Raw genomic sequence first — 24,307 nt, 5'->3', positions numbered from 1 at the left:
TGACACACAAAGTACAGCGCTTGAATTCCGACCTTTGTTTTCTGCTGTTGTTTGGTAGTGCCACCAGGTGGCCCCAGGGGGCATCAGAAGAAAAAGAGGTGACAGTTGGCTCACGCGCCCTGAGGGCTGATTCTGTTAGCGCTGCTGGCGAACGGTGTCTCCTGCCTTGGTTCCGTGACAGATTTTTGGTGGAGGTGCGCCGGATACTTTCCTGGCCTATGTCACACACACCTCCTCGCACAGCGGACCTCGCGCCTCTGCCGGTGGACACACCAGTGCACTGAGTCAGTCGCCGCAACCTAAGACTACCACCCCCGGAGCACGGGCCACTGGATTCTACTTCGGCGCCTGCCCCACGACCTGCCATGCAAGGTACTCATTACTACACCCTTCAGAATCCACGAGTACCGAAGCCCTTCCACGGCAGTCAGCTTGAGGACGTGGAAGACTGGCTCGTGCAGTTTGAACGCGTCGCATCTTTCAATCAGTAGGACGACGCCGCACAGCTTCGGAATGTCTTCTTCAGTCTGGAAGACGGCGCTCGTACGTGGTACGAGAATCGTGAAGAAGTTCTAACATCATGGCCTGAGCTCCGCCGTCGTCTGCTCGAGACATACTCCAGCGCGGATCGTCAGGAACGAGCTCAGCGGGCTCTGCAGTCCCGTATACAGATGCCCAATGAGACTGACAGCATGTATGTTGAAGACATGACGCGGCTGTTCCGGAGAGCTGACCCTGTTATGTCGGAAGACAAAAAGCTCCGCCACTTAATGCGTGGAGTCAAAGACCAACTCTTCGCTGGCCTCGTACGCAACCCCCCCCCCCCCCTCCCCCCCCCGTACTGTCGCTGAGTTTTTGAAGGAGGCGGTTACAATGGAGCAGGTCCTTCAGAGGCGGTCCACCGTATAAGACAGGCCAGTACTTGCTGCTTGCGTGACAGAGTCCTTCCCGGCATTCGGACACAACCCTGATCTCCTACGGGACATGAACCGCTCTATCGTACGTGAAAATCTCCAGAAAATTGGCGGTGCGTCGCAGCCAGCGGTCGGCTCTCTTGCTAGTGTCATCCGCGAGGAGGTGCAGCAAGTGATCAGACCTCCGTTGCTGGGTGACAAACCTCAGCCCTACCGGAATGACTTCCACCACTCGACATACGCTGAGGCCCTGCGACGTCCTGCCCCAGCATCTGCGTCATGTGTTCCTGACCACCGCCCGACATACGCTGAGGCCCTGCGACGCCCTGCCCCAGACTCTGCGTCATTTGTTCCTGACCATCACGTCCCGCTACCTTCCATGCAACCGGCGCAGTACTTGCCGAATGATCGGCCACCTCTGCTCAAGGCGGACGTCTGGCGTGGCCGCGACCGAAGGCGTTTGTGCTTCCACTGTGGAGAGCCCGGCCATCTATTCCGCCAGTGCCCATATCGTGAGCTCGGCCTGCAAGGCTTCCCCACCAACGCGCCCAGACCTCCATTTGGTCAATGACCCCGCGATATTGAAGAATACTTGTCTCTGCAGCGTCTGCCACCCTCCGAGCGACGGCAGTCAAGATCGCCGTCATCTCGCCGACCGTCACCATCATCGGCAAGCCATCACTTCTCACGACCAGCGCAAGGCCGGTCGCCGAGCCCTCGCCGGGAAAACTGACGACAGCGACCTACGGGGGCGGGGTCGCTGGAACTCGACGCTCTACAGTCCCCCCCCCCCCCCCCACCCCCACAACGCGAACATCGGCTGACATGAACGTGACGACATCGACGCCCACAGCCTCAGAACATGAGGACCGGTTCTCACTCGACATACCTGTACTGATTGACGGTCACAACATTAGCGCGCTGCTGGACACCGGAGCTGATTTTTCCATATTAAGCGGCAAATTGGGAGCTCTCCTCAAAAAAGTTACGACACCATGGTCTGGCACGCAGATCCGCACGGCTGCCGGCCACATCGTCACTCCGCTTGGCCAGTGTACAGCTCGGGCCCAGATCCGCAACTCCACGTTCGTTGTCAGCTGCCTGGTTCTCCGTGATTGTTCTCGTGACCTGTTCCTGGGCGTTGAATTTCTCCGTGAAAATGGGGCCATCATAGATCTCCGCCAGCTCACAGTTACTTTTTCGACAGACAACGCCGATGACACTTCCCACACTCGCCCATGTCGCTCCGCCCTTCGCGTTTCCTGCGAGAGTGTTTTCATCCCGCCACGCTCCAGTGTTTTTGTTACTGTCGACTGCGATGGGCTCCGTGACAAAACAGCAGTCGCCGAAGGCAATATTTCAATGTTGCTGACACACGGCGTTTGTAAGGCCCGAAGCCTCGTCCACATACGCAATGGTAGGACCCAATTACTGGTTACTAATTTCACCCACGAACTTCGGCACATCTTCCGCGCCACAGCGATCGCGTTCGCCGACCAATTAGCTGATGTTTCTGAATGTTTTGCGTGCACAGCCGTGGAATCTCCGAACATGTCTCTCGATCACATTGACATCAGCTCAGGGCTGTCACAGGTTCAACGCCGCGCTCTCCGTACCTTACTACACCAATACACAGCCTGCTTTGCGTCTTCATCGAAAGTTCGACAACCATTACGAAACACCGCATCATCACGAGTGAAGATGCCCATCCCATACGCCAACAGCCGTACCACGCCCTACCACGAAGAAAGCGCTGAAACGCTTCCTTGGTCTGTGCGCCTACTACCGTCGCTTTATCGCCGCCTTCTCGCAAATTGCCGAACCACTGACCCGTTTGACGCGTGACGATACTCCGTTCGTGTGGACTACCGAACAGCAGGAGGCTTTCACAGAGCTACGCCGACGCCTGCACAGCAGCCCTGTTCTTGCTCACTATGATGAGGAGGCTGCCACCGAGATCCACACAGACGCCAGCAACATCGGCCTGGGTGCTGTATTAGTCCAACATCAAGATGGCGTGGAACGCGTGATTGCATATGCGAGTCGCGTTTTGTCTCGCGCCGAAATTAACTACTCTACCTCGGAGAAGGAGTGCCTCGCGGTTGTGTGGGCCACGATGAAGTTTCGACCCTACCTCTACGGCCGCCATTTCAAAGTCGTCACAGACCACCATTCCTTGTGCTGGCTGGCCAATCTACGGGACCCATCAGGCCGCTTAGCAAGGTGGAGCCTCCGCCTCCAGGAATTTGACTACACCATAGCCTATAAATCTGGACGCAAGCACGAAGATGCCTCCAACGTCCTCATCACGAAGATGCCGACACGCTCTCCCGTGCACCAGTCGACCTAGCTGATGACAGCATAGAGGACGACAGTCGTTTCCTTGGAGTGGTCAGCGATTCCGACGTAATGGCGAGGCAGCGAGATGACATCACCTTACGACCCTTCACTGACCTTTTGGAGGGCCGCACTGCTACCATACCCCGGAAGTTTTCCCGGAACCTCTCCTCGTTTTGCGTACGCAATGGCATACTGTTCAAGAAAAACTCGAGCCACGGCGACCGCGCCTATCTTCCCGCCGTGCCGGCGGACCTCCGTGCCGACATCCTTTTTGCCTCTCACGACGAGCCCACCTCTGGTCACTTGTGGTTTACACGCACTCTCGCTCGAGTACGCAAGGCCTATTATTGGCCTAAACTTGCTTCCACCATCCGCCACTACGTCCGAGGTTGCCGTGAGTGCCAGCGCCTCAAGTCACCTCCCCTCAAGCCCGTGGGTTTACTCCAACCAGTTGCACCTCCTCGTACGCCCTTTGACCAAGTCGGCATGGATCTTCTCGGCCCATCCCCCCTATCATTGCCCGGCAATAAGTGGATAACTGTCGCCACAGACTACCTGACACGCTATGCCGAAACCAAAGCGGTGCCGTGTGGCACATCTGAAATTGCGCAGTTCTTCATGCATCGCATTGTTCTGCGACACGGCGCCCCGTCCAGCGTAATCACCGATCGTGGAACGGCTTTCACAGCACAGCAAATGCACGAGGTATTCAAGTTGAGTCATACCAGCCATCGAAAGACTACTGCCTGCCGCCCGCAGTCCAATGGGCTCACCGAGAGACTCAACAAAACTATAGCAGACATGCTCGCTATGTACTATCGCGCTCAATATGAGTTGCAACGCGCGGTCATCGACCGGGGCTCGTTCCGGGGTGTGCCTCCTCCAAACAGTCGCTCGGAATTCTGGGAGAAACTGCTGTTACAGGAAACAACAGCACCCCCGTTCGGGAAAAAGTTTCTCCCAGAATTCCGAGCGACTGTTTGGAGGAGGCACACCAAGGAACGAGCCCCGGTCGATGACCGCGCGTTGCAACTCATATTGAGCGCGATAGTACGTAGACGTACAGCATAAGACTTGGGACGAGATCCTTCCATACGTGGCTTTCGCGTACAATACGGCAGTACAAGAAACCACTCACTTTACGCCATTTCGCCTTGTTTATGGGCGCGATGCGCACACCATGTTGGACGCCATGTTTCCATGAACTGCTGACGACCGGGCGCTCACGCCACACGCCGAAGAATTTCTCCAAAACGCGGAGGAAGCCCGCCAACTCGCCCGCATGCACATCAGGAGGCAACAGGGCTCAGATGGACGCCGCTACAACCAGCGACACCGCCACGTCGAGTACCAGCCGGACGACCAAGTGTGGGTATGGACCCCTGTCCGTCGCCCAGGCATGTCGGAAAAACTCCTATGCCGCTACTTCGGCCCCTACAGAGTGTTGCGACGCATAATAGATGTGACTTATGAAGTTCTGCCCGACGGTTCTGTGCACAGTGCGCGCCGTCGACCCCAGCCAGAAGTAGCGCACATACTGCGTATGAAGCTCTTTTTCACACACCGACAGCGCTTGCACAGTTGTTTCGTTTTTTTTTTTTCGCAGAGGCCGGTTTTCCCCCTGTCATTTTGCCCCTTTGAATGTTGTTCACCTACTTCCTTCAGTTAGCTCGTGGCGTCGTAGTGGTTTTCCGTATTCCCTTTATTTTTTTAGGGAGTGGGAATAATGCCACCAGGTGGCCCCAGGTGGCATCAGAAGACAAAGGGGTGAGAGTTGGCTCACGCGCCCTGAGGGCTGATTCTGTTAGCGCTGCTGGCGAACGATGTCTCCTGCCTTAGTTCCGTGACAGTATTAACAATCTTTGGGGTGTTAAGGACCCCTTTTTAATGCAAACGCATTTCTTGTCTCATGGATCCCTTAGCAAAAACTAATACGTTTGGAATATACGGAGGTTTATTTAAAATGTATTTTAAACATATTTTGTATTCATGAATGCACTAAAAATATGTAGGAAATACGTTTCTGAAATTTCATGCTTGGTATTCGAAATATATTTTTAAAATGTGCCAAAAATACCTCACTTAAAGCATACTTCGAGCACTTTTCAAATACATGAAAAAATATGCTTGCAGTTTTAGCATCTTGTCAGTGTATTAAAAGTGTATTTTCGGAAATATGAAATTAATTCATCGAAAGTATACTTCAATTCTAGAAAACGGGCAGCCCTTGTAAACGTATATGTATGCAGTTTTAGCATCTTGTCAATGTATTAAAAGTGAACTTTCGTAAATATGAAATTAATTCATCCGAAATATATTTCAATGCTAACAAACGGGCAGTCCTTTTAAACGTCTTTGCACACTTCTAGCTGCCATGAACAGTCGAGTGCTCGAAATCGTGTTTCGGGAAATGGCATTTGCGTGTCGTCAATGTATTTGAAGTGTACTTCCTTAAATACGTAATTAATTCGTCCAAAGAACACTGAAATTCTAGCAAATTGGCAGTCCGCATTAGCATATTTGCAGCGCACTGTAAGCTGTCGTTGAACAATATTAATGCTCAAAATCGAGTTTCGGGACATCGCATTTTGGTGCTGGGCATCTATTTAAAGTGTACTTTCGTAAATACGCAATTAATCCGTCTGAAGTATATTTAAATTCTAACAAATGGATTGTCCGCGTAAACATATTTGCATTACACTTCAAGCTACCGTGGAACAATCTAGGGCTCGAAATGACGTTTCAGCGAAGAGTGAAAACTTTCCCTTTCTTGTCATCCTTTCGTTTATGGTAACTTCTAGCAGGAAGGTGATCACCACTTATACCCCTGCTACACGGGCGCTTCGAATGCCTTCCAGCCGAATGTCATCTAACGATGCTACATGTGTTCTGTCTAAGGGAGTGCTTGAAGATAATATTACGCCAATGAATATTAACCGCGTCAGCATGAAATTTCCCCGGGAGTGCGCCGATGAGGACGACTGCACTCATACTGTTGTTTAGATCGCTTGTTTACAAAACATAAAACGCAATCTGCGCTTTGGTTCTAATAAACAATCTGTTTCCTTTTTTACTGGTTGTACTCGTGATTGTTTACGCAGTACTACAATGTGTGGGAAGCGATGATGCGATCGCACGCCTGAGAAAGCCGGGTTGTTGGCATCGCGCAGGACTGGCGCTTCTCGCTTCTTGTCCCGGCTTTCTCCGACGTGACCAGTACTTTTTTTTAAACTACTTTATCCAGAAGTATGTATGGCGACTGTTCGCTTTAACTGAAACAGCCTAACTTGTTATCCACAAGCTAGCGACGGCGACGACTGCTGCTGGCCGTAAAGCACGGCTCGGCAGTCTGGGTCACACCGGCGATTTCCGTTCATCGTACGCGTGCCCTGCGATGTAAGCAATAGTTGATTTCAGGTCACTGTTGCCAAAACTACACCTGGTGACCATTTGCATTCGCTAAAGCTTGTGATTCGCTCTTCACAACCGCCGAAATCACAGATCCAACCCTGCGAACTCGCTGGGCCTAGTCGTCGCGGAAGGGAAGAGCCGTCGTCGATTGAAACTGATTTGGCAAGCGCTTATCGCTGGTGAGTGTTCAGGTATGCACACGTGAAATATAGCCGTTCGTTTCGCTCATTTAGAAGCGCGAGCATGCACACACCGCAGCCTCATCACCGTGCTCTCGCTCAGCCGCCGACAAGGCTGACCGTCCGCCGACCGGATTCGTCGGTGTCGTTGGCCTGAAAAACGTGTCCCTCTAGAATCATATTATAGTAAACTAGATATTTCACTATAATTACATGCTGTTGTTCAGCGTGATATATACTGTCGTTGTCGGACTAGTGTGACCGCCGTCGTCGTCGTCGCTGTACACTGAAAACGAGCTGAGGCTTTCGAATGCGTTTCGAAAGTGTCGTGCAGCACCGCGGCAGTCCATCGAGTCCGAATGTCATTCCTATTCTCGAATGCCATTCCAATCAATGTCATTCGAACATTTCCGTGTGAGAACGTGATAGCATTATACCAGCAAAAGCGCCTTGGGTACTTCTGGGTCCGAATAAGCCAGCGGAAAGGACCCCGTGTGGCAGGGCAGACCGGCTCCCTTACACGCCCATGTATCTGTTGGTTGACAGTTCGACTCCTGACTTGTGCCTGACGCAAGTTTCAACTAGCAATTCCGTTCTCAATTAATCCCAGATTCGAACGCGACCAGTAGGGTACTTCTGTGATAATTTGGAAGCCCACAGTATTTGCGCAAAAAAAGGTATCAACGTGCAAAATAGTGCGTCGCTTTCGCTGGGTATATATACGGCAAGCCAAGTATAGCGCTTGTCGTAGGATTTGTTGTTTGCTGTGTCGCTGTCGTCTTGGTATGCTGTATGTAGGTATCTGCCGTTCCCATTCAATCACGTGACGTTATAATATCAGACTCCTGTTGATTAATGATAAATACCAGTGTACGATTTGTTCTCCAGTTGATGAATTAACCCGTGTCATTCCATGGAGCCGCCCAGTAGACTTTTTTTTAAGCCCGAGTAAACACATTTTTAATGTATTAAATGTATATTTTTAGTATATTTCTAATGTATATTTTTATTATATTTTTAATGCATTATAAATATGCTAAGCGGGCAAAAATGTACTTTTCACGTATTTTTAAGAACGTTTAAAATATTATTCCTAGTATACTTAGAAAGCATTCGTATTGCAGTTTAAGCATAGGGACAAAAAAATGCGAAATAAATATGAAATTAATACAATACGTTTGAAATGCATTTTTAGCACATCCTCTTTTCGCTAAGGGATGGCTTGTACAGGACGTGTCTGCAGAGCCTGTTCGTACAAAAATGGCACTGCGAAAAATAAATTAGGCGGCATTGCGGTTCGAACCCACGCCCTGTGTGTGTCAAGCAGGTACGTCACGCATACGGCATGAAAAGTCGTTAGTTGAAACGTGTTAGAGGGGCACGCGCCGGTAAAGTGTATTGTGGATGTGTACTAATGTTACACAGCGATAACTCGGGAAAAAAAATTTGCTGACGTCAACCAAGGGTCACGTGATAAGTGTCACGTGACAACAAGGACTTGCAAAAAGTTGCTGACGTCATCCAAAGACCACTTGTTAAGTGTCACGTGACAACAATGACTTGCAAAAAGTGGTCTACGTCATCCAAGGATCACGTGATAAGTGCCACGTGACAACGATGACTTGCAAAAAAGTTCCTGACGTTGCATCTTAAACGCTTTCGCATTTCTGAAATGCAGTAGCCTGCTGTGATCTACAATTTTGCCGAAAGGACTGGTGATTTCACCGTCATACGCCCGCATACGCAAACGCAGGAAAAAATGAACAGCAAATGAAGTTGGTAATGGTGTCGGAAACAAAAGCAGGTTATTACGCCTGCGCACAATATATAGGCACGTTTGAAGCCATCGCTGAGCTCTTTGGTGAAAAAAAAATAACGAGGAGGAATGCCATAGAGGGAGACCGACTGAGAGAACGAAGGGAAAACTGAACTACAGAAAAACAAATTCTGAGAAAGGGCGGCAAAGTTTTTTCTTCTGACACCGGCTCAAGAAAGTGGGGGCGAGGTACGGAGTGGACGTGATTTTCACGGCCAAAAATAAGCTTGCGCGGATTTGCAGTGCTGTGCGTAAAAAGCTAGAGTCTGAGGGCAGTCGTGCTGGAACTGGTTGTTTGGTAGCGCACAGGAAGGAAACTAGGTTCACAGAGTGTAACACTGGAGTTGTCTACGAGGTGCCGCTCTCGTGCGGAAAAAAGTACATCGGCCAGACGGGTCGTTGTGTAAACGAGCGGATGGCGGAGCATCGTAGGTCGTTGAAGGGAGCGGCTTCCTCCAATCTCGCCATGCATTGCAAGGGTTGCGAAAAGTGCTACCCTCATTTGAACAGGACCAGCGTCTTGTTCAAACATAGCGATCAGGTATGCAGGGAGATGGTGGAGGCTTACCTAATCAAGAAAGACTCGGATTCCTGTGTGGCATCACCATCTGTGGCCTTGCTTGACAAGGAGATAACCTTTTTGGCCAATTTTCTTAAGACGAGCAGGCGATATGGGTCTTTGGCTTGATATCAGCGTGAGCGTTAAAGTTGTCGTGATTTTGTTTGTGCGCGGTTTTTTGGAAGTGTAATTGACGGCTGCATCACGGTGCACGCGAAGGGATAGTGTGTGATTGTGTTTCGGGTTGATTTTCGCGATTGTTGTGTTTTTTGTGCTTGTCTCACTGTGGGTAGAAGATACGTATATAGGCCTCTTCATGTGAATAAAAATTCAGTTGATAGTCTGCGCCCGTGTTGTGCCTTCTCGTTCTGTGTCTTCGTTTTTTGCGCAGTTTTCAGTATGAATTCCTACCAACTAGCCCAGTTCACCGTTCTTATTAACCAAAGGTAAATCAGAGCAGTCAGCGTTCTTCTTCGTTCTTCCGAACCGCTCTCCCCCCCCCCCCTCCCCCCCACACCTCGCCTTCTTAATTTTTTATTTTCAACTTGTTTATGTTTCCGCTCGAATTCATCGCCCACCTCTCCACATTTAAAACGATTATAATTTTCTTTGTAACTTTTTCGAAAGCCGCCGTGTGCTGGGAGGCTTGAAATTAACGGCCGACCCGTGCACAGGGAGTGGGCACGGCGGGATGGCATTGTGGCGGCCGAGAATGCGCACGGTTGCCTCACCACGCTGCACAGCACGACGCTCGTCCATAATCCAGGCCGGGAATATGCTTCCTCTCCGCATTTAATGTCTCTTTTGTGGGTGTAGGGCGTTCATTGTTTCGCTCGGTGGCGTGCTTCCTTTTGCTGTGCACTAATTCATTCGGTAAGACTTTCTGCGCGGAAAATGTTAAAGCCCTCGGTGAAGCATTTGGGTTTCTCGTCGGAGTATGTTTGTTTCCGGCGAAGCATTTAAGAGTCAAGGGGATATCATTTAAGGCGCTGCTTTCTGTCATGATATGTCCTCTGCGATGTCGATTGCTTTGAAAATAACAGGAACAGAGAGTTTATTACCTCTTAAAAGAGGTGCTCTACAACCATCTTGCCTGCCACAGCGTCATTGATCTAGTAAGCAGGGCCTCTCAGACATCGGCGAAATGGCACGGGATGTTCTAATAGAGACAGTTATGGGAAAGTTGAAGAAAACTTAAATTAACTCAAAAGTAGTAAATGCCTCAGCAAATAATAATAAAGCAGAAAGAATAAATGAGCATAAGGTAACACAAACCGAACATGACACCTTTAACAGTTGTCGCAAAACATGAACGAAATTTATTCCTCTTGTTAGCTAGTATATTGGAGTGCCAGTTGAACTTGAAGGCAGGACACCGACCAAAAAGAGAGTACTGACGATATATCAGCTTAGTCTTTCTGTGGTCGGCGTCCTGCCTTCTCTTTCATGTACTATCTGGGACGAAAGTGGTATACTCCACGCCGCGGGAGCCGGAGCAACAGAAAACTGCGTTGCAACGCCATCTACAGGCGGCATCAGGGATCGAGCCAGCCAATGCGTGACCTTTATTATCAGCAGGCATGTCGCTTGGCTCGTTTCAATGTTTCGTGCTTTAGCTGGCCAAAATGCCGCAGTTTTCCGTTGCTCCGGCTCCCGCCGCTTGGAGTATACCACTATTGTCACCGATAGTACATCCCCGACCAAACGGGCTTCCGTCCAACCCTCGGCTACAGTTGCAGTGATAAACAAAAAGAACAAGACTATTTTTATTGCGTAAGCAATACCGCGCCAGGTTTCGAGCCGTCGCGTAGCTCCCGGCGGAGGCCGAGGTCAAACAGATGGAGCGCCGTTGCCATACCAACCGTTTCAGCCGCGCTCCACCAGGCGGCAAGACCGTCGCTGCGCCGCCGCCGCTGCCGCGCGCCTAGTCACGAGGTCTCGACGCATGTGTCGGAATGTGGAGAGAGGAAGCGGGAGGGAAGCGGGGAATAAATACGCGCGTTGGTTTGGTAGTGTTTATTGGGGTTTTACGTCCCAAAGCAACTGAGGCTATGAGAGACGCCGTAGTGGAGGGCTCCGGAAATTTCGACCACCTGGGGTTCTTTAACGTGCACTGACATCGCACAGCACACGGGCCTCTAGAATTTCGCCTTCAAGAAATTCAGCCGCCGCGGCCGGGATCGAACCCGCGTCTTTCGGGCCGGCAGCCGAGCACCGTAACCACTCAGCCACCAAATACGCGCGTTCGCCTCGGGCAAAACAGTTGCTGCTTGCTTACGCAACTTGCATGGTTTAACCAGAGCTAAACCCCAGCCAATTTTTAGAATCCGAGCTGAGTATTCACTGCACGGTGAAAGCGCACATAAGATCAGGGGGCCATCTTTTTATGCACTTTGTATTCGCAGCATGGAGGAATGCGAGGCAATGTGCGACCGGCTCTGCATCATGGTGGCGGGGCAGATGACCTGCCTGGGAACCCTGCAGCACCTGAAGGACAAGTTCGGCACGGGAACACCATGCAGCTCCTGCTTCCCTCCTCCCCCAAAACCGAAGACGGCGAAAGTGGGGGAGGCGCTGGGGAGGCTTCCCCCGGAAGCGGTGGGAGTGCTCTGGACAAAAAGTAGAAGAGCTGTTCCCGGGAGTCCGTGTCCTTGGTGCTCATGGTGTAAGTTCACTCCAAGACCCGCTACGCTACTCCAAGTTCTCTTTTTACGGAATGCTTTTCTCTTTTTACCCGCCCAATAATTTCGCCTCTTTCGCTGTATGTAGAGCCATTCTGTAGTCATTTCCAACATTCTCGCACAAAACCTTTGAATATTGAAAAATTGTAAAATATTTTTTATGGAAATATTGAAGGTAATGGTCCATTCTTCTGATGTGTAACAATATCTTTCTTTTAACGTGGTTCCGTTGACCGTATCGAGCAGTTAAGACTGCCATAGAAAGCCAATAGGGAACGCTTTTCACGATAGAAAAAAACGTTAACACGAAAAAAATGCAAGACTGCTGGCGGCTGGTCTGCGGATATATTGATTGTTATACTGAAATCTTACATTGTATCAATCAATTGCTTTCACAAACTGTTTTCCGCTAAAAAAATGCTTTTGTCCACAATTGTTGGGTGCGGTTCAAGAAAATTCTTTGCGTACATTGAAAAATTCCTGAAAAGAAGCTCGAGTGGCGTGCTATCAGCTTCCGCAGGGAGCCAACAAGAAGTGGAAGCTGCGTGCTTGAAGCTTGCGCCATCTATTAGTTCCATAGGTAGCCAGCACGAACTGCGCATGCGGTACAAGTAGGCGGTGTGTACGCAGTACCTGCAGCGTTCAGCCTCTGGTCGCTATGCTGGGGATAAAATCCCAGGCGGCGCGACAGCATTTCGATGGAGGGCAAGTTTTAAAACTTAAAAACTTGTGGTAAGCCGTAAGCCGAGGAGCTTCACAGTGCGCGTGCACTGCAACTCGCCCAACTTTGCATGCTCTCGCCGAGGTGCGGTTTTTGCAGAAATTTAGGAAACATCATTTCGATCGTGAAAATTAATTTTGGTCAGCAGTAGCGGGATGATGATGATGATGAAATAACTTTATTTGCACCCGTCAAGGAATCAGAGGGCGAAAAAGACGAATCTTGACCGCCGTCATCTTCCTCCCCTCTCAGCAGGCTGGGATCCCTTGGGATTCAGCGGTGTCCAGGGCCAGACGGATGACTTCTTTTTGTTCTTGTTCTTTCTGGCTGACCATTAAAGCCTCCCAGGACTCTATATTCCTGTCTGGTTCGTTGTGGCTAGGGCATGTCCACACCATGTGGATCATGTTTGCTATTTCATTACACTGTTTACACCTGGGGTCTTGGATCGCCGGATGCCATCTGCTTAGTGCGAGTGGGTTCGGAAAAACTCCCGCCTGTAACTTTCTCCATATGACCTCTTCCTTTTTGCTGAGGCCCTTGCATGCTCCAGGTAATGTCTGTCTTCCTAATCTGTAATGGCTAAGAATATCTTGGTACGTGTTCAGCTCCTCGCTCGTCTGAAGGGGCTCTCTGCTCGACGAGACCGCATTGGGGTCCCGGTGTGTGAGTCCTCGGGCCAATGCGTGCGCTGTCTCGTTTCCCCGGAGGCCCTCGTGGGCCGGAGTCCAAACAAGGTTAATTAGTTCTGCCGGTGTCGGGCCGGCAGTCAGAATTTTGACTGCTTCGACAGATACCCTGCCTGCGTTGTAGTTGCGGATAGCCGATTTGGAATCTGTTATAATCACCCTGACATTCCGTTGAGTTAAAGCCAGCGCAATGGCTACCTCCTCAGCCGCTGTTGTATCTCTCTGTTGGGTGCTGCAGCACGAGACTCGGTCTCCGCCCTCCCTGGTCGCTAGGGCTACGAAACCCGTTCTGCCTTTATATTCCGCCGCGTCCGTGTAAACCACGTCCTGTCTATTGGCTAATTTTTTCTGCAGAGCTTTCGCTCTGTCCTTTCGCCTACCCTCATGGTGTACCGGATGCATATTCCTTGGGAGTGGTGGGATTCTGATTTTGTTCCTTATGTCTGTTGGGATATTCTCCGTGTGTTTGAGCCGCGCTCGAGGTTCGAAGCCTAGCTTTTCTAGAATTTTTAGCCACGAATGGCTGCGTAGGAGTCGTTGTTGTTGCGCTACTCTGGTAGCCTCAATGAGCTCGTCTAGTGTGTTTGAAATCCCCATGTTCAGAATTTTCTGGGTGGATGTGTACGGGGGGAGCCCCAGAGCGGTTTTGACGCCTTTCATAATTAGGGTTTCAATCTTGTTTTTTTTCTGCTTTGGCTAGCCGTAGGTATGGTGCCACGTATGTGATTCTGCTGATTACAAATGATTGAACTACTCTTAAGAGGTTCGTCTCCTTCATTCCCGCGTGTTTATTTGCTATTCTTTTGAGTAGCCTACACGTCTGGCTTACACTCGATTCGAGTTTTCGTATCGTTTCGGTGTTCTTACCGTTTGTCTGTATGCTAATACCCAGTACTCTAATCATCTCCACTGAGGGTATTTTGTCCCCGTTTACCGTTAGCGTTATCCGATGTTCATGGGGCTTCCTTTGTCTCTTTTGTGGGCCGAGGAAGAGCGCTTCCGATTTCTCGGCAGAACATTTGAGTCCTACTTGTTTTAGGTACGACTCAATTTCCTCGATCGCTCTTTGGAGGGTACCTTCGATGTGCGCGTCACTGCCTCTGGTAACCCAGAGGGTGAGGTCGTCCGCGTATATTGTGTGGTTGAGCCCTTCTATACACGCCAATTTCTGTGGTAAGCCAATCATTGCAATGCTGAAGAGTGTTGGTGATAGGACCGAGCCTTGGGGAGTACCTTTGTTGCCCAGCCTTATGCCTTTCTCTTCCTTCCCTCCTAGGCTGATAGTAACTGTTCTATTTGAAAGAAAGTCCTTCACGTAGTTGTATACCTTTCCCCCTACATTTAGAGTTTCTAAGCGTTCTAGTATAGCTGCGTGGTCCACGTTGTCAAAAGCTTTGGTCACGTCAAGGCCGGCTGTTACTCTGGTATCAGCTGTTTCGTTGTCTAGCACTTGTTCTTTAAGTTGAAGCATAACATCGCATGCAGAAAGATGTGTCCTGAATCCGATCATCGTGTCAGGGTAAAGCTTTTGTTCTTCTAGGAACCTGTTTAGCCTCGTTTGAATAACGTGCTTCATTAGCTTACCTACACATGAGGTAAGCGAAATGGGCCTCAGGTTTTCGAGACTTAGTTTCTTACCTGGTTTTGAAATAAGGACTAGGTTGGCCTCTTTCAACAAAGGTGGGATTCGGCCCTTGTCCCAACATTCTTGCATGTACGCTGTTAGGTTTCTAATTGATGCATCATCCAAATTCCTCAACATGCGATTGCTGATTCTGTCTGGATCTGCCGCAGTTTTAGTTCTGAGTATTGTTGAGAACGGGGCCACAGGCCCACCGCTGGAACCAGTGTTAAAGATGGGGCTTCTATCCCACCGCTGGAACCAGAGTTGAAGACGGAGGGGTCCTGGAGATGACTAACTCGTTTAGCCTCACAGGTACCGGCTCCGAATGACGATGTCGGACTGCGTTATCGAGGAAACTGTACAGAAGGGTTTATTCTACATATTTACAGATGAGAATCGAATGCAATGCGAATGCAATGCTATGCGAATGCTCCGATCACACAACAACATCCCGTTAAATACGGTTCGCGTTCCCTAGATCCCTGACTGGGGAACTTGGTTCGAATAACGTTGTCCAATCGGATGGGCCATTGATGACGCTGGCGGTACCACCCACGGCACGGGGCGGTGCTGAAGCTCTCTCGCTCTCTCACAGCTCGGGGGATGAGAAGGGGAAGACAGTCATCAAACACAGATGCGTCACCTTGACCACTGCCGCAAGTGTTCTGTGCGTTGCCTCCGTGGGAAAGCAGAATCCCGCAGTCTCCTCGCAGGTGGTTTAACCTTCTCGAACTCCCCCGCCGGATGGCCGAAGCACGAGACCCCTTCGACACAGCGTCTTTCAATTAGCAGCCTCGCTCAGCGTGACCTTGCGTAGCATCATCCAGTCCGGTGACCCGAAGGTCGACTCGGCCAACGTATACCGGTGCTTCTGCCGTGCTGCTGCCGTCGCAAGCTCCTCGCCGCAGCTTTGCCTAACGACGACACTCGTCTGACAGTAATTTCTCCCAGGCCGGTGGGAGACAGCCTCCTTCGATCGGTTCGGAGGTTCGGTGATTTGGAGTGCAACAGTCCCGGCCGTCGTCGTCTATGCTTCTGCCGCCGGCGCCAGGCCTCGTCATATCCCTTGCTTTGCGATGAGACACACCCGGCTCTCAGGACCACGTTGTCCACTCTTAACAGCTCGTCCGCGGCCCGAAAAATCTCGAATGGCCAGCGTTCACGACCGCTGGGCAGGAAGAGATGAGGCCGGAGTCGGGTGGAAGGGCTGGTTTCCAGAAATGGCATCCAAGCTCGAACATTCAACAAAGAATGGCATCAGTGGACTGTTCCACGAGACAGGGCACTGACCCACAAGCAAGCGCTCGGAATTTGCCAAAGACCCACCAGGCTTCCCACAATGACAACAAATGTTTACTTAAACATGACTGAATTTTGGCGTAATTTTGGGGCCGAGAAAGCGCAATATATCCCCTTTGAAATCGCCAAAGACGGACTGCTTGGACCAAGGTTAAAAATAAAAACCCACACACAGTAGGTGGTCCTACCAAGTACTCCTGTCTACAACAATCGGCTGAATCCATCAGCATTTCCGTGCGGTTTTCCGTTCCTGAAACGCATCGAGAAATTCTGTTTTTGGAGAGCAGGACTCCGTCTAAGCAAGCGACCATTTTTGGGGGGGACAAAACTGTCATAAGCATGTTTGAGACGATGATCAGTCTCAAATATGAACTTTGCGCCGTTCAAGTAGCTCTGGTAACCCGACAACATCTGTGCCGTCTAAACCAAACGCGCGCTCTTTGTCTAAAGCGCTTAACGCTTTTCTACATGTCAGCCTGCGGCTGACGTACTGAATATGGTGCTCTTCGTGGCCGTCGCCAACTTGCCTTAATTAAAATAGCACCCAGTCCTCTATCATTGACGTCACACTGGACTAAAAACTCTTTACCATAGTAAGTGGTCTGAAGCAAAGGTCTGGACAGGAGCGCTTCCCCCAGACGAGTTTTCTCTTCGGTCATTTCAGTGTATGTCAGTGAGGCTCCCTTTCGTCAAGGGATCAACGCTCCGTCTACGCGACTCTAAGCGTAGTTCTACTCGAGCTGCACTCCTGTGAGTGCCGTTATCTCTTGGTAGCATGTGAAATCGACACCTGTGATTTCTAACTCAGTGACGCCCTATCCTTTCTAAGGTAAGGAAAAAAAACAGTAACCGACGATCAACTTGTTTTAATTCAAAAGTAGCCTTTCCCTGCCTGATTTCATAAACACACACAGAAAAAAAAAGAGGAATAAAAAAAAGAAACAGCCACTTCGAATCGCCACGCGGGGGGGAAAGCTGACTCCCCGCCGCCGAGTTGAAAGGATTAGTCTTTCAGACGCGCCCGCCGGGGTCGCGCTTTGACTGATTGTACTGCGGTCAACTCGTGACAAAAGCTACTGAAAAAAAAACGTCCCTGACTTCCGCTTTCGCATCCGCGCCCCCTCGACGTGCTCGGAAAGCCTTGACAGTGCATGCAATGTCGATGACCGACTCTGGACGACAAGCAGTGACCAGCGCGAGAAGCTGCTCCCTGTTCTCGACACAAGCACGAAGCTCGGCCACCCTTTCGTCCTGCGCGATTCCTAGAATGGGGTGCCAAAAGTGAAGGACGAATCCCCCTCAAGTGCGCCCGCCGAACCCGCCTGCATGCGTCGTCTCGGTTGTTCGACGCCTGCGTTTGCATGCGCCGAGTACCGTGCAACCTGGCGCCTCCTGTTTTGTCGGGCCGCCTTGCCCTTTCTCTTACTGGCCCTTTGTCAGGACGACGCGGTCTAGGTTTTCCTGCAGGCCGATGCCCCTTGATGCACTTCGCGCCTGTTTTGCTTGGAAGACGTGCTCTCCCCTTTTCATTACTGCGGTCAGCCTTTGACTCGCGTGCCGCCTGACCAGTAACTGCAAGCGTAAGTTTACGAGGCGCAACGCGGGAAGGCTTCGCCTTTCTTTCCACCGCATTTCTTTCTTTCGCACCTGTCCGCGCATCCGAATTTAGGGCTTTGAATTTGATCCGTTTCCTCTTGGTTCTTGCCCTTTTTCTCTTTCTGCGCCTAGACTGTACCGCGTGCGTTTCTTGATCACAACTAGCTATCTCTAGTTTTTCCGTCGCACTTTGGAAATTTTCCTCTAATTCAAAACTGGCCTCTGTGCCTTCGCAGCAGAGTGCCAGCTCCACGCAGCTGACAGACGGACATGAAACTGCGCCTGAGATCCCCAGCTCATTCCTTTGGGGTTTGTCCTCTGCAGCTTGTCTGTCGCTTTGCGCGCCATTCTCTGCATTGCAGTGCTCAGCTACAACTGAGCCCGCCGCTCTGCGCGCCATTCTCTCTACTGCAGTGCTCAGCTACAACTGAGCCCGCCTGGCTGTCGCTCTGCGCGCCATTGTCTACATTGCAGTGCTCAGCCACAACTGAGACCGCCTGGCTGTCGCTCTGCGTGCCATTCCCTGAACTGCAGTGCTTAGCTACAACTGAGCCCGCCTGGCTGTCGCTCTGCGCGCCATTCTCTCTACTGCAGTGCTCAGCCACAACTGAGCCCGCCTGGCTGTCGCTCTGCGCGCCATTCTCTACTCTGCAGTGCTCAGTTACAACTGAGCCCGCCTGGCTGTCCTTTTGCTCGGCAGTCTCGCCTTCTGCTTGCGCCAGCACTGCCAAGGTAGCCTCTCCGGAGCCTTTGTCACTGAAGCCACTGTGACATCCCAACTCGCTCTTACCGCGGTTGTTACTCTCAAAGGGGGTTTCCGCTGTTTCTACCTCGAAACCTTTTCCGATATTAAAATCTCCCTTTTCGCGGTCCTGCCGGTTTGACGCCTGTATCAGCTCTACTGAAAGTGTCGCGCTCGCAACTGTCCCGACAAAGTTGTCCGTTGCCACTCCTACCTCACTTGGGGGAGAATCCTCGCACTCGTGTAGTTTAGACGCTATCTCGGAATGCTCTCTCTTAGCATTACGTCCAACTTCTCCGGACACGGTCTCGGATTCTGCGGCTTCTCTTGGACCACCGCACCGGTTGAACGCGTTCTCTGCCACTTCCCTCGTGGTGTCGCGATTTACCAACGCGGCTACGGTCACAGACTTTTCGGGTCTTATCTGCGGACCTATTTCATAAGCATCGCTTGCTCTTTCAGGACTTCCGGCTCTCACACTACCGCCCTTTCTTCGTATTTCGTTTTGAAGTTCTAATATCTTTAGTTTCCTTGTTTCAATTTTAACCTTCCACTGTTGCCGTTGCCGTTCCTTCTCTTTTTCCCACTCTCGATCAGCTTGCTCCTTACGTGCTTTTTTCTCCCGATCGGCTTTCTCTTTAGCCTCCTGGTCGGCTTTCTCTTTAGCCTCCTGGTCGGCTTTCTCTTTAGCCTCCTGGTCGGCTTTTACTTTGCGGGCTTTTTCCCCTTGTACCAAATTCCACGTATCTACCAGCAACTGATCGTTATGCTTGACTTGTTTAAGAATGAATTCGCCCAATTCAATTTTGGTTAGTTTGCTAGGCACTTCAACTGACAGTTCCTCGCATATCAACAGCAAGTCCGACTTGTACAACCTCATTAGGTCCATGACAACGCTTTCTCCGCTTTGGCTCTGCTAACACAACAATGCCTTGAGAATAACCCCTCTCAAACGACAAAGCCCTGATTCCCAGTCAAGATTATTCTCTGAATCTTAAAGCCTGGCGAATCCCATAGCAAAAGCCAAAACGCTCACCCGTGGAGAAAGCACGATGTCGCACGGTCCATCCCACCGCTGCCACCAGTGTTGAGAACGGGGCCACAGGCCCACCGCTGGAACCAGTGTTAAAGATGGGGCTTCTATCCCACCGCTGGAACCAGAGTTGAAGACGGAGGGGTCCTGGAGATGACTAACTCGTTTAGCCTCACAGGTACCGGCTCCGAATGACGATGTCGGACTGCGTTATCGAGGAAACTGTACAGAAGGGTTTATTCTACATATTTACAGATGAGAATCAAATGCAATGCGAATGCAATGCTATGCGAATGCTCCGATCACACAACAACATCCCGTTAAATACGGTTCGCGTTCCCTAGATCCCTGACTGGGGAACTTGGTTCGAATAACGTTGTCCAATCGGATGGGCCATTGATGACGCTGGCGGTACCACCCACGGCACGGGGCGGTGCTGAAGCTCTCTCGCTCTCTCACAGCTCGGGGGATGAGAAGGGGAAGACAGTCATCAAACACAGATGCGTCACCTTGACCACTGCCGCAAGTGTTCTGTGCGTTGCCTCCGTGGGAAAGCAGAATCCCGCAGTCTCCTCGCAGGTGGTTTAACCTTCTCGAACTCCCCCGCCGGATGGCCGAAGCACGAGACCCCTTCGACACAGCGTCTTTCAATTAGCAGCCTCGCTCAGCGTGACCTTGCGTAGCATCATCCAGTCCGGTGACCCGAAGGTCGACTCGGCCAACGTATACCGGTGCTTCTGCCGTGCTGCTGCCGTCGCAAGCTCCTCGCCGCAGCTTTGCCTAACGACGACACTCGTCTGACAGTAATTTCTCCCAGGCCGGTGGGAGACAGCCTCCTTCGATCGGTTCGGAGGTTCGGTGATTTGGAGTGCAACAGTCCCGGCCGTCGTCGTCTATGCTTCTGCCGCCGGCGCCAGGCCTCGTCATATCCCTTGCTTTGCGATGAGACACACCCGGCTCTCAGGACCACGTTGTCCACTCTTAACAGTATGTTCAACTCCGCCCTAACTTCTCCGATGGTGATGGGCCCATCTAGAAGAGGATTCTCTACGCCCTTGTACTCGGGGAGGGGTGTGGGTGGTGTGCACCTCAAGTACCTGTCCCTCACTTCAGAGATTAGTTGATCGCTAGTGCCTTCGTATTTATATACGAGTTTCTGTAGTTGTTGTCGTGCCTCATACTTTGTCTTGTCCGGGTCTAAGAGATGTCTGAGCATTTTCCACGTGTTGGCTTTGCTGATTTTGCGGTCCATCTGCTCGCAGATACTACCCCAGTTTTGTCTGGTTAAGTTCAGCGCGTGCTCCTCGATATCTCTATTCTGTTTGGCTAGGAGCTTACGTATGCTTCTGTTCCCCTTGTTTTGAGCAAGTTTTTCTTCTAGCTTCCTTTTCTTGCGCCACAGGCCTACAATACGCCCGTCTACCTCTTCTTGCGTTTCGTCTGCTTCCACCTCTTCGGTGGCTTCTTTAACTGCCGCGAGAATGTATGTGCCCCTAGATTCTATTTCCCTGATTGCGTCTCGGGTATGAAGGTTCGCCCTGAATAGATCCCAATTTACCGCTGCGACCTTTTTGGGTTTCGGTGTGGGCGGTCCGTCTTCTACCACGATCTCAATAATTTTGTGGTCGCTTCCTAGGTCCTCCCCCGTGTTACACCACCTTGCCATGATTTGGCCTCCGGTGAGTGTTAAGTCAGGTGTAGTGTCCCTACTCACGCTATTGCCCTGTCTTGTTGGTTTGATGGGGTCAGTGATCAAGATGAGCTCATTGTGGAGAATGCTGTTCCAGAGTTCTCTGCCCTTGATTTGCGCATATTTGTATCCCCATGCGGGATGATGAGCGTTAAAGTCCTCGACAATGACGATAGGGTTTTTGCCCGCTATCTGTTTAGTTTTTGCGAATAGCCTGTCGAAGCCGCAATCCTTTCTCTGTTTCGGAGAGCTGTATACGTTTAAGACGAATAGGCTTTTCTCTCTCCGCTTACGCGGTATCATTTCGATTAGAGTGTGATCTAATTGGACGTGACCTGTCTCGTGCTGCAGCGCGGTAACGTTGCGTTTGACAAGGGTGGCAACCTGCGTGTTGTCCCCTCGGCCCGGGTATGATTTGTAACCGGGCAGCTTCGCGTTTTTCCCGCACTCTTGTAAAGCTATAATTTCGGGTTTGTCTCCGTTTGCAAGGAACGATTGTAAAACGGCCCGTTTACGCAGAAAGCCCCTACAGTTCCACTGCCAGACAGTATTATTGTTCTTTGGCCAAGACATTTTTGGTTGCTTGGAATTCCGCGTATATCCGTTGGTCCCTTTTCTCAAATTCCGCCGTGAGAGCAGCGTCTCGCTTTGCAAATTCTACTCTGATCGTTTCTGTGACTTGTTTCATGAATTGCATTAGCGTTCCGTTCAGTAGTTTCATGTCCTGTTGTTGTTTGTCGTTTAGTTGTTCGAATTTGGTCTCAAGATCCGACTCTTTGGTACGTTTCTTTTTTGAAGGGGGTTTTTCAACCTTCGCTGTCTCTACCTCTTTATCCTGCTCCACTTGCATAGGCGCCATTGCCTTTTCCTGTTGCGGTTTGTTTTCCGCGGGTTGTTTAGCTGTCGTTTCTAGCATTTTGATCCGCTCTTCTTGCTTCTTAATATAATCAGTTAAAGTCTTAATATGATCTGCCTGCTGTTTAATAAGTTCTTTTAATTCTTTAACTGCCTCGGAGTCCTGGGAAACTTTAGCTGGCCAGCTCACCTTTGCAGCTTGCTCCTTGCGTGGCTGTTGCTGTCCGGTTTGTAGCCGGGGGAAGGACTCTGACCGAAACCTCGTTCTGCTGCCGGATCTATTACGGGAGCGGCTGCTCTTTCGGTCTTCTTGCTTCGCTTCTTCAGCCTCCTGTTTGGCTTCCCATTGGCGTTTCTTGACAATATAAGGGGTGCGAAAGAGATTTTTGCACCTCTTGTCCCCGGTGTAGTGTTCTTTGCCGCATAGTTGGCACTGCGGCGTACATTGGTGCCCCTCGGGGGGCGATGTCATGCCACAGCCGCGGCACTTGGTCACTTCACTGTCGCAGACGTCCGAGCGGTGGCCAAGACCTCCGCACTTGTAACAGACCTCATAGCGTTTCTTGTACAGAAAGCACTTGAAAGTGATTCCGCTCAAGACTACTCTGCGTGGTACTTTCTCTTCTTCGAAGGTGATTAGGAAAGATTTGGTCTTCCCCATTCTTCGTGCATCTATAACTAGAGGGTTGAATCCGTTAATGTTCAGTGCTTCTAGTACATACTTGTGTGTGTGTATTCCTCATCGATTCCATGGATGACTCCCCTGCCGCAACTCTCTGGTGCGTTCATGTAGGTGGTCACACCGCGTTCCTTGTCTCCGATCTTGACAGTTTCAATTTTCTCCACCTTCCTCGCGTTTTCGTAGCTAGGCGAGTGGTAGGTAATCGTTCCTTGCTTGGCGTTTATAGCTAGTCTGTCCTTCAGTGCCTCCTCGTCCTTGATTCCGGCTTTCTCCCTGATTGCCGCCGCAATTCTCATCTCGGTGGTGTTCTTCAGCATTGTAAGTCCTTCTTTGGGACGCAGAACTACTTTCCATCCGGTCGCTGGAAGTCTCGGGAGGTCTGAGGCTATCGAACGTTCAGCGAGTTTCCGTCCCGCCTCTCTGTAGGCTCTCGTGTCGCTGCCGTCGGTCGTCGCAACAGTGGCGGCGTTCGCTGCCGCCGCGTCTCCGGCACCATGTTGGCGTCCTAGGTGGCGCTCGTCGTTCTCCAATTTTTCCGCTCGCTTCTTCAGTCTCATAATCCATTCCTCTTTTTCTTTTTCTTTGGGGTCGATGTCGGTTCCCACCACCGTCACTTCCATCGTCATCATGGAGCCGGGCGTGGTCGGCGATGGCGGGAGCTCGCCGGTCGCCGCCCCCCCGGTCGAAGTAGGCCTATCGTGGCGTGTAGCGCTGGCGAACTTGGAATGACGATACAGTCTTTAAAGATGCACTTACAGGCACAAATGTGGTATCCTCGGGTTGCTTGCACCTTAGGAAACAGGTTTCAAAGACATTCACAGTCAACGTAGGAAAAAATCTGCCATGAAATCACTGATTTCGCGGAGCCGACGTGAACGCGTCCGTACTCCTGGACGCCCCCTGGCGGTCCTCACCACAGTAGCGGGAGCATCTTTTTTGGAATGTAAAAAGGGCCTTGTGAATGACATTTTGGTGTCATAGTTAAAGTATCGACGGGACTTTAGTACACTCTGTATTCAAAACTCTTCAAACCTAGATAACAATGCTCCAATCCGCCTGGTTACACATGTATGTGCGTAACACTGTCAGCTGAGTGTTTTCAGCAGTGATGACTTTCAAAAGCACTTCCTTAGGGACGGTGTGCATAATCAAAATGAAAGTGGCTCAACATCATGTCCAAGCTATCACACGACAGCACTCTTGCTACAATTTATTGATTTATTTCGAATACCCTCGGGGCCCGGGTCGGGCGTTAGAGGGGAGTGGAATACACCACATAATTAAGATAAAAGCACAGGCATACATATATATATATATATATATATATATATATATATATATATATATATATATATATATATATATATATATATATATATATATAGGGGTGTCAAGAACAGTGCAAAAATAGTAAGGAACACCAGAAGGTAACAATAAAGATCCAAGAATTCAATACAAGTGCTACAAGTAAGGAAC

The 24,307-nt window shown here is 50.5% G+C and overlaps 1 pseudogene; it reads left to right on the top strand.

The window, feature by feature from the left end:
• Positions 1-365: 365 nt before the first annotated feature.
• Positions 366-1,485, top strand: LOC149367276 (uncharacterized; annotated as a pseudogene).
• The last annotated feature ends 22,822 nt before the right edge of the window (positions 1,486-24,307 follow it).

This window comes from Amblyomma mixtum, chromosome 1, assembly GCF_055824585.1.
Source record: "Amblyomma mixtum isolate Tamu chromosome 1, ASM5582458v1, whole genome shotgun sequence".
In the NCBI taxonomy this organism is placed as follows: Eukaryota; Metazoa; Arthropoda; class Arachnida; order Ixodida; family Ixodidae; genus Amblyomma; species Amblyomma mixtum.
The sequence above is the reverse complement of the archived record's forward strand: the minus strand, read 5'-3'. Positions and strand labels throughout refer to the sequence as shown.